Source organism: Mauremys reevesii, linkage group 19 (genome assembly GCF_016161935.1).
Source record: "Mauremys reevesii isolate NIE-2019 linkage group 19, ASM1616193v1, whole genome shotgun sequence".
Taxonomy (NCBI): domain Eukaryota; kingdom Metazoa; phylum Chordata; order Testudines; family Geoemydidae; genus Mauremys; species Mauremys reevesii.
The window spans coordinates 9,723,038-9,740,002 of record NC_052641.1 but is presented as its reverse complement, the minus strand read 5'-3'; the positions used below and the strand labels follow the sequence as shown (position 1 = coordinate 9,740,002).

General features: G+C 45.0%; 1 long non-coding RNA gene across 2 annotated transcripts in view; it reads left to right on the top strand.

Annotated features, from left to right (window-relative positions):
* LOC120386814 overlaps positions 1 to 12,862 on the top strand; it is a 34,033-nt gene extending 21,171 nt beyond the window's left edge. For both annotated transcript variants that reach the window (XR_005589930.1, XR_005589929.1), the window contains exons 2-3: positions 10,332 to 11,900; positions 12,732 to 12,862. This is a non-coding gene — a long non-coding RNA (uncharacterized LOC120386814). The remainder of the gene's footprint in view (positions 1 to 10,331; positions 11,901 to 12,731) is intronic.
* The last annotated feature ends 4,103 nt before the right edge of the window (positions 12,863 to 16,965 follow it).

Below are 16,965 nucleotides of genomic sequence, written 5' to 3'. Positions count from 1 at the left end.
TGCCTATCGACACACCTCTGAGCATCTGGGCTATGGCTTCGCGTCATGCTGTAATGCAGTCACTTCTGAACCTATTGTATACTAGCAATAGTTTATGAGAGGAAATATCACTGCTGCCCTTGGGATATGAGCCTGCTACCTACAGCTAATTGATGTTTCTCCTTCAGCAAAAGTGGTAGGGGCTTAGGTTTTTCTGGTGCTGAGAAATCTCTGCTTCAATCCCATATGACAACCATGGTGTTGGTATACACTCAGCCATGTATCTTTCCACTGCAGCTCTAGTTCAGAAGCTGAAATGGAAGAGCACAACTTATTGGGTCACTAGCACTGGTTCCCTCAGTACTCTGGGCTTTCCTGGGAGGTCCCAGAGGTAAGAGCCAAGCCTGACCTGCTGAGTTGTTGAGATCACCGTCCAAGCTGCTATGATAAAGAAAAGATAAAGATGGATTCTCTCCCCAGCTGGAATGATAAATGACGATTCTCTCCCCAGCTGGAAAGTAATCTACACATAAACATTATATACAGTCATAGCTTCCATTTTACTCTGTCCATTATGATTAGCACAGTGTGTGACCAAACTCTTCTCACTACACATGATTCATGCAAGGGCACTGGCTCTCACCAGCAAGGAAGAATTTGCGTGGGATTTTTACAGGCTAATAGAAACCTAGGCACATTTTTATACCAAAATCCCCCTCCTCCAGAACTTAGTATGGCAACTGGCAGCAGTGAGAGGTTAACAGAGAGATGGAAAGAACACACCAAGTGGGGGTGGAAGTACATAAAAAAAATATATAGCCTGGGTGTTTAGGAAAAAAATCCAGTCTCCCGCTGAGTTACTTTGTGATAATTAATGAATTGACTCATTCTCACCAACTTTTCCTCCAACTCCATCTGCCCCAGAGGACTCAATTATTATGAAAGAACTTTGTCACTGGACTCCCTTGGTTAATATTGATGGATGGTGTGTAGGCATCAAGACTGGAAGTGTATTTCTTCTGTGTCCTTACTTCCCTGCACTGACTAAAATTAATCAGCAAGTCGAGATAGAGCACAGGGCTACCCAATGCCAATAATCGATGTCACTTGGCGTTCCGATACTCAGCACAGCTCAGGAGAAATAGTCATTTTGTTCTATGTTCTTGCAGCACCTAGCACACTGGGGTCCTGGCCCATGACTGGGGCTCTTAGATGCTATGGTAACACAATAATAATGATGATGATGAATTAATTAATAATTAATAATGATAGGTAGTAGATATTTGGTAGGGTAGCAGCTAGGCTGAGCATATAGTCATCTCATCTGCTTTTATGGTGTATGCTCCCATTGTTTCAATATGAGTTAACAGATCAATATGGGTGAGAAAGCTCTTCCATCATGGCCCCTGAGGAACAGATTCCCCCCTCAAGAGCTAAAGAGGAGAACATGACTGGCACAAAAGTCTCAGAAATAGCAATCCTCAGAGACGCCTTGTGAAACCTTTTACTGGACTGCAGTTTAAAGCTTTGACCACCACATTGAGCCTAAACACATGCAAAGTGTTCCATGCAGGAGGAGGCTTAAGGGCATAGGCTATGGGGAAATTAATGTTCCACTCATTCATTTTGAAAATATGCTTATTACTAATTGCCCCATATAGAGCGAGAGGGAAACAGAATGTTCAAATAACTGGCAGCAAAATGCTTCCCAAGTTGCCAATAAATATTTATACTGGCTTTAAGTCAGTTTATAAAAAGAAATTAAAAGAAAACAATGGCTCAGTGGATGCCTACGGGGCTGTGAAGATCCTTTCGAGAACACACTGGGAGCATGCCTTTCTGCAGGGCACTGGATGTACCCAGGGCTATTCATTATTAAGGGTTTCATTTGAGGCATTCAGGAGGCAAGACCACCCCCCCTCAAACCCACATAGGGAGGGCTACTCCTTCTGCTAATACTTTATCACTGCCCTAGCACATTGAATGACACAGCCCTTTAAAGGGCCGTGCAAACATTCACTAATGAATGTGACTAGGGGGCATTTTCAGGCCTGTTCATGTGGGCACGGCATCGTTGCCTGTTTTCACTTTTCAGGGTGCAGGCTTGTGCTTTGGCTGGGTGTGCGGATGGAAAAGGGAATCAAATCTCGTGTCACTTACACCATCTCCCAGCTGTCCTCAGTTAGATCCTCTCATGCTCATCCCCACATTCAGTCATGAAACTTGCCTGCCCTTATCCACCACCTCTGCCTTTGGCCCACCAGAGGCATATAAATGGTGTCAGTTCCATGCTGAGAGGTGTCTTCGAAAAAGGCAGGCAGTCTTGATCTGAAGACACCAAGTGATGGAGAGTCCATCATTTTCCTTGGTAGTTTTCCCCAATGGTTAATCACCCTCACTCTTAAAAAAATGTACCTTGTTTCTAATTTGAATTTGTCTGGCATTAACTTCCACTCATTGGTTCTTGTTCTGCTTTCTCCAGTAGATTAAAGAGCCCTTTAATGCTCAGTATTTTCTCTTCATGAAGGTGATTATACACTGTGAACTATTCCCCCCTCAATAGTCTCTCTGATAAACTAAACAGATGGAGCTCTTTAAGTCTCCCACTGTTAGGCATTTTCTCCAGCCCTCAAATCACTTTTATGGCTCTTAGCTGCACCGTCTCCAATTTTTCAACATTCTTTTTGAAATGTGGACCCCAGAACTGGATGCAGTCTTCCAGCATCACTCTCACCAATGTCGTGTACACAAGTAAAATCACTTCTACTCACTAATATTGTCTATATCTCCAAGGATCCCATTAGCCCCTTTTCCCACAGCATTGAACTAGGACCTCATTTTGAGTTGCTTGTCCACTGTGACCCCAAATCCTTTTCATAGTCACCACCTTCCAGGGTACAACCCCCCAAGTAGCATGTAAACAGTTGTGAGCACAGGAGGGCCATGAACTCGGTTGTGATCTCTAGGTCCAACCTTAATGTGTCACCCTGGAAAGAGAGCGAGAGCTTATCTTGGCTAAATTGTGAGATCTTTGGGAAGGATTTGACATCTGAAAGCTGGTACTTTGACAGCGGAGTTTTGCCTGGAAGATATATGAGGTTCTATAACCCAAAGCTGTCATGTACCTAGTATTTGTTATTCCTTTCTGTAGTTCTATCTCTCTCTCCCGTTCTCTCTCTGGAACATACTTTAATTTCTGGCATGTCCACTATTCCCTGGTGTTATTTCTATAGCCATCACTTTTCTTGCTCTGATTCATCCTGTGGATGCATCTTTCAGCTGAGGCTATAAATGGTTGTACTTTACTTGAGAGGGTCTGGTGTGGAATGCAGGGCAAGCCCCAGGCATTGCTTTGCAATTTGCGAGACAAACACTGAACTAATAAATGATGCCTGGGAGCATATATAGCAAGGGGAAATGGGATATGTGTCAGCCCCAGCTGAAGCCTTCTGCCCTGTCCGTTTCCTCAGCCACTTTGGTGTACAGAGAGTAGATACTCATTTCCATGCAGCTGGCCAGGGGAAAATGCTTAATGGAGCTTTGCTCTATTAACAAAAAAGAAGCTTAAGACTTAAGGAGCTCTCTCAGACAAATGAAGTTTTATGTCCCCTGTTAGTGGAAGCTCCTTGAATACAGTCACTAAGCTGTGGTCAGGAGGTACGCAACTATAAGGTTTATTATTAATCCTGGCTGTACTGCACCGCTATCCACCCAGCACTCACCGAATGTCCTGAGTTCTGTCCCAGCATGCATTGTGCTCAGTGTACCCCCTGGCATGGATTTGCTGGAGGAGTATTTTCCTTGGTTGTGTAACACTGAGTATCTAAAAACATCTGCCAGGCCAAAGAGTCCTCTAGCTTTGAAACATCTCAGGGCTCTGTACACCAAGTCTGGCTCTTGCTTAAAAAGACATAGACCAGCAGCAAGCCAACAGAGATAGGACGGATGGTCTACTAGACAGGGATTCGAGAGACTGGGGTTCCATTTCTGGTTCAGCGGCAAGCGTTCTGTGTGACCCTGGGCAAATCATTTAGGCTGAGATCCTCAAAGGTATTGATGCACCTAATGAACTGAGGCAATGTAGGAAGGCAGGGAACTACGGAAGATTTTGTTATGGCCTAGCTTAGGCGGTTCCACTTTCTCAGCGCTCGGTTATTGTAGGGCATGGCATACGAGTTCCAACCTGCCATAACCAGTTGGAACCGCTGTGTGGAAAGCCCCTGGCTGCTGGCCACAGGGGGCGGCCCCGGGCGGTCCCGGAGGGTGGAAAGTCCCTTTTGCATTATGCATGAGCAGCTTTGCTAATGGGTTTATAAAATGGGCCTGCTTTGTGCCGGCTTTCGGACTCTGTACCAGGCCGAGCTCCAGAGCGCTGGGTTCCCCGCCTCTGTGACGGCAACGCTTGGAGTCTCCATTGTGGGTGTGTCACTTTACCTTCATTAAAGCCAATACTCGCAGAGTGTGTGTTGGCCTCGTTCTTGCAGAGCACCTTGGGAGGGCCTAAGGCCTCCATAGAACCTAACAGGCACCCAACTTCCCTTGGAGTAAGGCACTGCAGTATCTTTAACGATCTGGGCCTTAGGCAAAGAGGCTCAGCTCCTCAAAGTAGTAGACTCCTAATTTCCACTTTTTTTCAATGGAAATTAGGTGCCCAAATACTTTTGAGGATCTGGGCCTCTGGACCTCAGTTCCTTGACTGTAAAATGGGGATAATAGCACTTCCCTCCCTCATGGAGATGTCGTGAGGATAAATACATGTAATGATTGTGAGCTGCTCAGAGACTGAGGATGAGGGACATATAAAGGCCTAGATAGACTGGAAGGCCAGGAGTTTTGGTTTGGTTTCAACAAGCACTCCTCACGAACCATGCCCTCCCTTAGTGTAGAATGGCCCAGTTCCATTGACTTTAGTGGGGCTATCTTGATTTATACCAGTTGAAGATCTGGCCCCATATATTTATTCAAATCTCTTGTGTCTTCAAAACTGGACATGAAATCCCCTAAGCAGTAGATATGGATGGGGCAGAGATCTTACAAGAACCTATGAATAACTCAACATTTTGGAGAGAACCTGAAAGTGAAGCAAAAAAATGAAAAACAATTCAGAAAAGTTAGTATCTGCAAAAAGTTTCTGTTGGAATTTGGGGGGAAAGTTTGAACCCGTTCATTCATTCCTAATATAGAGGCTCTCTCAAGAGCATCTTCTTTTCCTAAGATGTCCAGATATGTGTGTGCCCCAACTCTAACCATGCTGAATTTTAATACTAGACAAATACATGTGTCTGCTAATCAGACTGACCTCTCACAGCTTTCGTCATAGGGGCGGTTGTGTGGAAAGTTACTGCAGGTTGAGAAACAGCTAATGGGATCCATCTGCATTGGAGACTTTTATTAAATTCCTTTGTTTTACTCATTAATTTCCTGGTCTCTAATTAGGCACGAACATTAGATGGGGAGATCCTGGAAAGACGAGCCAGATGTCAGTAATGGAGACATTCCCTCCAGCTGCAGTTCTGTTAGTGACCACTAGCTGGCAAGCTCCCCACGATCATTGCAAAGACTTCATCCCCCAACTCTTATCTGTTTCACAAACGTAGACTGTGAAATCAGGAAAGGTTTAAAAAGAAAAACAACATAATACCAAGGAAACTAGGACCTGATCCTGCAAATCCTTATTGGCCAGAGCAATCCTTATTCACATGAGCACTGAAGCCAATAGCTCTCTTTGAATGAGTAAGGGCTCATGGTTGGACTGTCATCATTAAAGGTGGTTGCAGGATTGGACCTATAATTAACTGCACCGTGCTAGCTATAAACACATGCATTGCAAACCTAGGAGGGAAGAAATGATGTTTACTGGCCATATCAGGGAAGTTTGACAAATACAGGGGAGCTTGCAGAAAGATGGCATGAGCCCCAATGTGCCACTCAAAGACATGGAAGGAAAATACAAACCCCAGCCTGCGTACACCAGGTTATATCTGCAGCATGATCATATAAACCTGGTCTGACATGGCTACAGCAACAGAGTGGAGTTCTAGCAAGGTACTTCTAGATGCATAAGGATAACCAATGGCTGAATGCCTTGAGAAGCAGCGTGATCTAGTGGCTGGGCTGCTAGCTTAGGACTCCAGAAGCCTGGGCTCTAGTCTTGAATCTGTCACTAACGTGTGGCAGCACTGCATGATGCTTCCGTTTCCCCTCTTACCCATTGTCTTTCTTGTCTCCTTAGATTGTAAGCTCCTTCGGACAGGGACTACCTTTGGCCATATGTTTGTACTGTGCCTATCACACTGGAGCTCCAATGTCAGTTGGGGCCCTAGGATGCTACTGGGATATAAATTACAATGTCACATCTTTCTAACAAGAGAAGAAAACCTAACCCCATTGGGGAACATCTTCTGCCCTTCTCACAAGAATCCATTACAGCTAAAGCTGGATTGTCTCATTTTTAACATAACTAAACTTGAGCCCTCTATGGGAAAGCTTTTGTGTCCCGTCTGCAAAGTATCGCCTTCCCTTTTTCCCTCTATCCTTCAAAGTCTCATTCACATTTATGGAACAGTGACCAGGGTGCAGGATTCCACTGAGGGACTTCCAGTAGTTTAAGAGAACCATTAACATGTGGCTTTACAGATTCAGAACATTGATGGTTTTCTAAGCTCTGATTTCCCACTTCAGTTAGTAACATAACTGAGCCCCTCTGCCCAATTCTCTCATTCCTGATACTGCATCTAAACTCTCCCCCCATCTCAGCTTCTCAGCCTCTGATACAGTAAATAAAATGCCACCATGCCAATCAATAATCTCATAGACTCATAGACTCTAAGGTCAGAAGGGACCAATATGATCATCTAGTCTGACCTCCTGCACAATGCAGGCCACAGAATCTCACCCACCCACTCCTGTAACAAACCCCTAACCTATGTCTGAGTTACTGAAGTCCTCAAATCACTTGCAACCCCTCCCAGCTTGGCACTGTCCACAAACTTTATAAATGCACTCTCCACCGTTATCAAAATCATTCCCGAAGACACTGAATAGAACCAAAACCAGAACCAATCCCCGTGGTATCACACTCAACATGCCCCTCCATCCTGACTGCACCACCGATAACATTTATGATTACTCTCTGGGAACGGTTTTCCGACTAGTTATTCACCCACCCCATAGTAGTCTTCCTCACCTTCCCACCACGGCACTAACTCATCTCACCTCTGCGTATGGCTGCCTTGAGCTTCATGTTTAGCTACTTGTTGTTTTCACTCCACTTGGCTAGGCTCATAAAGAATCTTCCTCATCCATTTGGAAGTCATGGAGTTTTCACGTACACCGGCTCCCTGGAGTGGATTGATTGAAACCATCTCTTTGTCAGAAGCCAGATGATCTCAACCTGCAGGTCTTCCCAGGCCTGTGATCTGTTCCTGAGGGATCCACCTGGAGTTCCATAAATCCTTTGCTATCACTGTAAGGAAAACAGTGGGGAAGGGAATTAGTGGTTAGTGCAGACCATTGCTCAGTTCAATCTCAGATTCTATTCTTCACTTATAAAATAGGGATAATACATATTCACTTTACCAGGATGCTGAGAAGCTTTGTTAAGCAACATTTTTAATATACTAGCTGTCAAATCATCTTCTTTCCAGTCTGAGTGGGTGGGACCAATTGCTAACACCTGTTGTCAACTCTGGGTCCAAGGTGATACAGAACGGCAAACTCATTATTTCTGCCCCTGTCCGAGGTTTGGTTTTGAACTATCCATGTTACTTATATGGCCCCTTATTACCAAGATGCATGAGCCCATTACAATCTTTAATATATTGATCCTCACAGGTAAAGCAGGGCTATCGTCCAATTTAATAGATGGGGAAACTCAGTCACAAAGCAGCTACGTGACTTAGTTAAGGTCATATACAAAGACTGTGACAAAGCAGGGACTTGAACCCCAAATTCCTAAGTCCTAACTAGCCCCCGGACCACTGGACGTTCCTACATCCCTAGCAGCTCTGTAGCTGGTCCCACAGAATCTAGAAAAGAAAACCAACAACTTGTATTGGGGCAGGTGAATTTGGTTTATTAGTAACCAAACTTTGACAAAATATCCACAGACTATTAACAGTGGTATTTTCTGATATATCTATTAGCACTGGTTGAAAAAAGGAGGAAAATATGTTATTTTCTCCCCACCCCCCCCCATTATATTTCCCCTTTTTTTTTTTAATCTGGACAATCAACATTTGAAATTTTTTGAATTTCAACATTTGAAAAATGTTGACCAGCTCTGAAGTTGGTGAAAAAACCAAGGTGTGAAGGGTGGGTGGAAATATTCTGAAAATGTCGTCCAAATTTTTCCCTTTTTTCAAATGTTGACATTTCTAAATGTCAACATTTTGACATTCAAATAATTTCAACCACCTCTGATAGGTGTACTCTTGGTTTCTAACTACCTCTGTCATGCTTTAGGGCTGAGTTTAGAAGGTATTTTGCTGAATCTGGGTTGCGTGACCTTGACTAGAAGCTTAGTTACTTATGTCTAGTCATGGGACCAGAAGACATGTTAGGTTAATGCTATTTTCTCAGGGGTCCAAAATATACCACTTCCTCTTCAACACACTGTATAAATCATCATTAGCAATGGTAAAACTCAGGGAAGAGTGGAAAGGATAGACAGAAAGTACAGGTTGCCTGGATCGATATTCAAACATGCTCACATTTTGTATATATGTATCCCTAAATTTTGTTACAGCTGCCAAAAACATAGGCAGGGGATGGAGATTAGGAACCTTCATTCTGATCTCACTTATAGTGTTTCTAAATCACTGTAATTTTCCCCGATCATGTGCTATTCTCCTGCAGAGTAAGCAAGATCTGAATCAGGGCCTGTGCAGGAATAGAACCTGTAACTTTGAGTTACGGGTGGTTTTGAGCCAGGACTGGCAACAGATGTCAGTAACTGGTCCTCTTCCTGTCACCCTCAATAGATAATAATTTGGTTTCTAGGATAGAATGGGTCAGATCATTTTCAGCACCCTTCTACGGAAACCTCCTTCACCCAGGGGCCTTGCATGCTTTCTGTAGTAGGTATTGATAGATTTGGTTTTATCCACACTAGTGGCCAATCTGTTTTCAATCCTGGTCGGGGGTGGGAACCCATTTTTGAAAACCATTAATAACAACAGGTCGCTTTTCAAGTATGGACAGTCTCTTAGGTCAGCACCGATAGGATTAGTTCCTCGCAGTTGCAAAGCTATTCCACTTTGTGGGGGGGGTGTCAGTATTATTAATGTTTTCTGGGCCTTTCGTGCTTTTGCAGCTCTCTCTTTCATCGGCTCTGCAAGGAATATCTGTAGGCAGAGAAAAAGCACATGAAAGGAAGGACACCATTATCAGTCACCTTCCTCTGTGAGCCCCCCTTAGGTGGCCTTTGCAAAGTCTCTGGAGTCCTTGGCAATGTATCAGATCAGAGGGAATATAAAAAGATTGACTTAATTTTACCATGTTGTTGTATAATACAAACACTTTGCTTTTCAGTGTTGTGTTTCTTCTTTGCTTCTTCATTCACCTCATGTACACACCCAGGTCTCCCAGCTCGGCAGAGGCAGTGCATTTTGGGTCAGCTATAGTCAGTGCAAAAAAGGTGGAGCTACTGGGAAAAGTCATGTTATATTTTCCAGCCTCCAGATACAAACCTCTCTCTAGATAACATCTAGATAAGCAGGGTGGTCCAATGGCTAGTGTACCGGGTTGGGACTTGGTGGCCTTGTGGTGTGACCTTGGGCATGAGATTTCTCTCCCCCTTCTTGTCTATTTGCACTATAAATTCTTTGAGGCAGGGACTGTTTCTTCTTATGGGTTTGTACAGAACCTAGCTCACCGGGGCCCCAATCTCATTTGAGCATCTAGGTGGTTATTGCAATACAAATAATTAGCAATAACAATGTAGGCGTAAACATATGCACCTCTGTTTGACTTCCCGTACTAGTTTTATTATTACTATTATTTATTTACTTAGTGTGCTCAGCACTGACTAAAACAGCTAAATAATGTGTTGCCAAGAGCAATATCAGCCAGTATCATGGACTAGTTTGTGTGTTGGTGCTATTCTGCCATTGTTCTTTGCTGGATGAAATAATCCTGCTCACATCTTCATCATTGGTTTCTTTTATGGGGAGGGTTAGTGGAATCATCCCTTTGACTCACTGAGTAAATGCTTGGACTTTCACTGCTGGAATGAGTCCTATTCCCACATGTTGGGTGTTAGTTGGTGACCTGTGGTTATGACTGTGGCAGACTCACATGCCAACTGTTGGATTTAAATGCACGTGACCCTCTCCTGCTCCCTCCACATGCAGGTTCTCCACTGTGACCTTGTATCATCATATCTGCCTTCCGGAGAACAGTGTTACACCAAGAGAAACAGCCCCGAGGAGACCCACCAAAAGGATGTTGTGTAGTCAGCAGTCTCTTCTCATCATCCGCCGCCCCAAAGGACAGTGGATCTCTCCATCAGCTGCCCAGAAGGTGGGAGAGGATCTTCTCCCAAAATGAAAAATATTACATGCTCCCTGTCAGTCTCAGGGTTCTGGTACAGAGGCAGTTTGGAGTCTGCTTTTCTCTGGTCTTTAGTAGTAGTTTTTGAAGATGACAGTGAATCAAAAGCAGGTCAGTGGGCCAGCCGCTTGTATTTCCTTGGTAAACCATAAACAGCCGGAGGGCTATGGGTGGTACTCTTGGAGAATTCCTGTAGCCTGCCAACTTTCCTTTCTTGCAACACGTAACAACTCCTCTGGTCTCCCACCAAGTCAGATGCCAGCTGTTGCATAGGGGCAGAAATATTTCTGTATTATTTTACCTGCGTCTTCACTTTGGCAATCAGGTTTCCCTTCTATTCTAATTGCTCTCTCACGGGAGTAACCCAGCACTGAAATGATGTTCCTCAAACTCTGAGGAGACTGTCCATTCTACCTGTTGATTGCTGACTTCAAGCATTTTCGATGAAGTCCCTATAATACTTGAAGGTCCCAATCCTGCAAATGCCTGAATGCCTCCTGTGAACCGCTGATATCCCTCCACACCCACAGGCTGCAATGGAAAGGAGCAGGTGCTATGACATTTATAAGGTCTATACAAAATAACCCTAATGAGGTGGTGGTGCAACATCTGCAGGGCTCGTGAGCTGTGCTTTAATTCAGTCGCCCAGCATCACAATCTCTGTGATATGGCAGTATCCTGCACCCCTTCTAAAGACAATCCTTGGCTATCAGTTTATGAATAGGATCCAAGCACCAGCTTGGGGATTAATGTTCTAATTATGACACATCACCAGCCAGAAGAAACAATGCCTCTGGGATCCTGCGTATTAATCATCCATGGCTGCCAGTCAAAATGAGAAACCTTCCCTGAGGGGTGCTGACAGCTGCTAATGAGATAAGGAAATACTGTGCAAGCACAGCCATTAACACTGCCAGCCGGAAAGCAGGGGATCCACGGCTTTGGCAGATGGATCTCAGCCTCTGACATTCCTCTGCTAGATGAGCATCCGGGAATACACAAGAGCCCCATTCAGGCAGGAAATGGGATCTACTGCCAACGATTTCCTGATGTGCTGATTGCTGCAGGCGTGGAAGGAAGGCTTTGGTTAAGCAGTGCACTGCTAAACAGTTCCCACTTGCTCCAGCTCAGAATGACTGTAGCAGTCTAGGGCTTGGGAAGACTTTGATGGGGCTGGCAGGAGAGGCAACGAAGGCTGAGGAGTCCAGAGGAGAGCTTTAAGGGTTATGCTTTCTATTCCTCTCTGAACGTAGACATGCCTAGATTGGGCTTCTCACAGTAAATATTTTCAAGAAGCGAACTCTGTCTATCTGTCCATCCTGGACTCATCACCCAAGTCATACCAGTCTACATACAAGTCACCCAAGAAGGTATGTTTTGGTTATCCATGAGCAATCTCAAATCCTTTCACAGTTATGTCAGCATTTTTGACCCAGCACTCAAACACCAGCCTCTGTGCACAGAGCCCCCAATAGTTACTGCCCTCCTGGGGTTGCCTGACTTTGCACTCACTGGACCTCCCTGCACCTATATATCCTCTATGCTTCTAAGAGGGTCTGGTGGGAGATGAGTCCCCGGAGTTTGGCATCAGTGTTTTCACCAGAACCTCAGGTACTGACAGCTTTAAATTCCACCCAGAATTCTTAAATTCTTCCTAGGGAGAGCACCTTCCCCCTCCATCTTTATGTTCCTTCCCCTGCTAGTGTCACCCACATTTTGGATGATGCTGGCTTGCTACGCACCCCCTACCTCAGCAGTGGGGAGGCCACTTCTACAACCTCCTGACCTTGAAAGTACTGTCACAATGAGCTGTAGAGCCTAGAGCTGTAGGAGGTAGTAATAAATGAGGGATGAACCTCACCCATGGTGAGAGTGGCCAGGGTTGAAGAAGAGCAGGCCTTGGGTATATTGTAGGCATAAGCTGTGGATCAGCCAGTGTGTATATCAGTATTGTTATCTATTTGGTTGGAATCAGCACACTCCCTTTCTAAATTGACAAGTGGCCTCTCTCCCCTTCTGCAAGGCCCCAACTGACCTCAGTACTGAATGAGTCCCCATCTCATCCCTCTCACATGCTCTATCCATCTATTATTTCCAGACACAAATGGGCCATATAGTGAATTAGAGGCTCCAAGAAAAGAGAAACTTGCTGCATCAGTCAAATTCCTGTACTTTTCTTTCTCTCCTTTCTCGCCGGGCAGGCATCCATGTATTCTGGTAGCTCAAGAGGAGAAAGAAATGAAGAAACAGAAAAATACGAGGGAGAGGAAAAGGAGAAGAAAGCAATGACAGTAAATATAAAAAGACAGAAGAGGACAAGACATTTGTGGAGGTGGGGGAAAGGGGGAAGCGTGACAGGGAGACTGGAGGGGAAGGTGGGGAGAGGAGGTGACGAGAGAAAGCAACACATAGTCTTTGGCTGGGATACCTACCCTAGATTTAGATTTCACTATAAAAAGACCGAATCAATGGCTGGCCGTGAGCCTCAGGTTGGCAACCTCTCCAGTTCTGATCTCATGTCCTGCATCTGTCAGCAGTTTTCTGAGAGGAACCGTTAGGAATCAGAATGTTTAACAGTTTGTCTTGGCCACTTGAAATCCTACCACTCCTGTCGGCTACTGAAAAAAAAAAGGGGGGTGCGTGAGGGGGAGGCGAGGGGAGGGAAGGGGAGAAAGAAGCATTAAGGGAAAACAAAATGGTGCTTGTTAGATTTAATGTGTGCTCCCCTCTACCCCCGTTTCCCCTTGCTTATATGCCACCTCAATGGAGGTGATATATAGATGCCGGTTTAGCCTCTCTGCCATGTGTTCTAACATCACTGGTGCTATCAAAGAGCAGAGCCCCTGCGTGGCTGGAAATTCCTCATGAGAAGGCTCCAAAAGTCCCTGAGGCGGAACCTGCCCAGTAGCACCACAGGCGCTGAGATTTATAGCACTCTGTGAAGCCAATTGTTCCTCATGCTCCCTGCGTAGGACCAGTTCTGGGTTTCCTGCAAATAAATCAAACAGAAAGAAATCGTGGTTACCAGAAAAGGCTTGGTCACAAAGCTGCCACGGGAGGATTTATTTCATCTGCCCTTGTACCAAAATTGCTAAACAGCCAACAACAAGGGGAGAAAAAAAAACCACCCACATTTCTCAGAGCATCTCGCCAAGTCTGGTCCTGTGCTATGTTTTCAGGTTAGCCCCAGGATGGGCAAACTGGAGTGGTAATAAAATAGCTTTGAATAATGGCTCTCAGGGGCTGGCTCTGCTTTCACACCGGTAGTACATTGGTATAACAGCATCGATGCCAATACCGCAAATCACTGTGTGATGACTGGCCTCATGAACATCACACCAGGGACTGAACTAGGGACCTGCAAATGTAAAAGCATCACCTGCTACCGCTTGGGCTAAAGAGTTAGTCCTTTAAAGCTGCGGGCTGGAACATATCATATCCTCTGTGGATGGGGACTCGTAACACATGCTCACCCAGGGGTTACAATTGCAGGGGCTGTGAGGGGGGCTTGAAGGCCGTACCTTCACTATTGAAAGCATACATTTACCAGGCTAAGTGCTAGTCTTCCAGAATACTTCCTGAGGTACCACTAGTAGCAGATTGTTAGCAGCTAATGTGCACCAGCTGGTCAAGGTAGCTAACGACTCATGCTCCCAGAGTGGGTTACGTTAACAGAATCAAGCCCCCAGATCTTTCTTACACAACAGCAGCCTGGAGCCCAGTTCAACACTACTACTTTGTAGCACCACCACTGAAGACTTTGGGGGAAGTTCAGATCCAGGTGTGAACTTTTCCCTACTTATATAAAGGATGAAACCAAAGTAGCCTGAAGTTTAATGTCTGAACTCTGTGGCTTGGGTCACTTCTGCCATTTAGACGACCTAATGGTGGCTTAAGGTTAGTTTGGCTAGTTGTTTCGGCTGGGCTAGGTTGTGATGATTCATCTGGGTCCCAAGCCTACTTCTACAACTACCGAAAAACTTCCAGTAGGCCATAGCTCCCTGCCACCCCAAATCTGGAATTAGGTACTTCCGCAGATCCAGGTAGCCAAAACAGCAGCTGTTGCCAAGACCTCTGAGGCAGATTAAGGAGCTCCATCAATTTACCCCTCATCAGCCATAACATCTCTTCCAGACCCTCAGCTTCCTCAAGCCCATTGCTTTATCTTTCTATAGCTTCGCTCTAGTCCTCTGGATCCCCCTAGTTTTGAAGATACAAAGCAGGGTCTCTCTGGTGAGCCCTAGGTTTTGCTTCTGTTTAATTGGTTGAGCTTTGAGGTATGATAGTCGGGTGGGGGGGGTTGATATGTCCCATGCAGCACAGGATGCTGGGGCATGTGAAATTCCAAAGTCACTGTACCCATTATTTAATAAACAAGCAGCCAGATCTTCGCAGGTAACAGGAAGGCCAATATGGGATGGGTTCCATAGCCAGTGTTTTGCTAGAAGTGCAAGTTGGGGTCCAAGACTGGGAGAAAGTACTGAAGAGGGAAGGAAATGGAGCTCCATGAGGAGACCACTCACTCTTGTATCCTTAACTAACCCCTCCCCAAAGCCTCTTTTAGCGTGTGGCTTCAGTCTGGGCATCAGTGGAATTTGGGGACAGCTCAAGTGACCGGAGTGGAGTTGTAATAATGAGGGATATAGCTGAAGCACAGAATATGGATCAGGGTTCAGGTCAGGATTTCAAGATTGCCTTCGCCAGAGAGCTAGAGCATTTGGTCTGGAGTTTAAGTTCAGGCCTCTGAAGACCATTTTATCCCCAGGCCACAAAGGACCCACTGCCACCCCCAGTTTTATTTTTTCTTAATTTTGTTTCTAACATACACAAAACACAAACACTGTTCCTCAGCCCGCCCTGAGCTACAGCTCTAGGGGATTGCCCCCTTTTGTCACGCACAGTCTCTCCTGCCTCAGGGCCTCCCGCAAGATTCTTTCCTCTGAGGGGCGTCAAACAGCCTCTCCCAAACCACTACCCCCGTCTTCCTTATGGACAGCCCAGTTCTCAGTAGGGAAGACCTGTTCTTCCCCCTGCCCCCTCCCACCTTCCACTGCACCTGATCAGTGAAAACACCTGGCTGGCCCCAAACATCCTGCTCCAGCGCCTATCTCTAGGAATAGAGTGGCAGGTTCTGCAAGCACTGGCTTATGTTAGCCACTGTTTATCTCAGTGGTACTCTGTGTGAGATAAGAGCAATAGGAGCAGATACATTGTTCCTGGGATCTTCATTGGCTCAGTGACTTGGAAAAGCACATGTGCATCTACCAAAGAGACTGGAGATCGCCTTTGCAGGTTCCAAACTGCCATAAAGGACCCAAGCCTAGAATCCAGAGAGTGTCCCTTTAAATCTCATGTGTATATGAGTGCCATTGTCAAGCAGGCATCTGGACTACATTGCACATTAACGGGGGAGAGAAAGAAAGACCCAGGGGAGATATTTCTTCCAGCTTGTGCTTATTTCACAGTGACTGAAACCCTTCCAAGCAGAGAATTCTTAATACATTTTTCAGATCTCTTGGACTCATGAATCATGTGCAAGCACAATGTGACTTGCATCTTTTGGAGACCAGCTCTTTGGAGCCCAGATTCCAAAATTTCAATAACATAGCGCCACACTATTTAGTTTTATATAATACCTTTCACCCTGGAGGTACCAAAAAATGCTTTACAATGCAATTTATTAGACACCAGTGGAGTAATGACTGTATAAGGTTAACGAGGAGGATTTTAAGCACTCAGCACATTCTTGGCCATTAGAACCTGTGTTACCAACACATGAGACTTAACCAAAAATCTGGGTCTGAATACATTTTGGAGAAATGTGGATCCAGAGCCAAATTCAAATTTAAATACTGTGGCTAACTCTTATCTTGAATCACAACACCAGATCTGGGACTTTATGTGCCAGCATAGATAGATAGATTAGATAAGAACATCCCTGGATTTTGGACACATTTGGATTCACATATAGATTTGGACCTGAATTTTATTACTTGCATGTACCTCTAGTTTTATTGTTACTACATTTTACCTGTAAACCTATAACTCTTTAATCACAAAATAAATCTTTTTTTCAGTGAGAGAAGGGAGCTTTGCCAGCACACCTGTGCTCTGATCCACTCTTTTAGAAAGAGCTGGGGGATCTTCACCTCCATCTGCACAGCCACCTTGACAGAGACAGACCTCCACTGAACATCTAATAAAAAAGATGGCACCTTCAGCAGCACATCAACTCCCTTAGTTCCTTTGCTGAAAGCTTAGTATTGGGTATGCATCCAAGCTACCCCCTTCTTGCCTGAAAGGGACAGTGCTACCAATAAAAAGTACATTGTACATGCTTTGTAAACTATAAAGAAGAGGGATAATGGAAATTAAATACATTATAGCAGCTTGGCTTTCTATCCAGGAATGTTTCAAATTCAGATATGTCTGGAC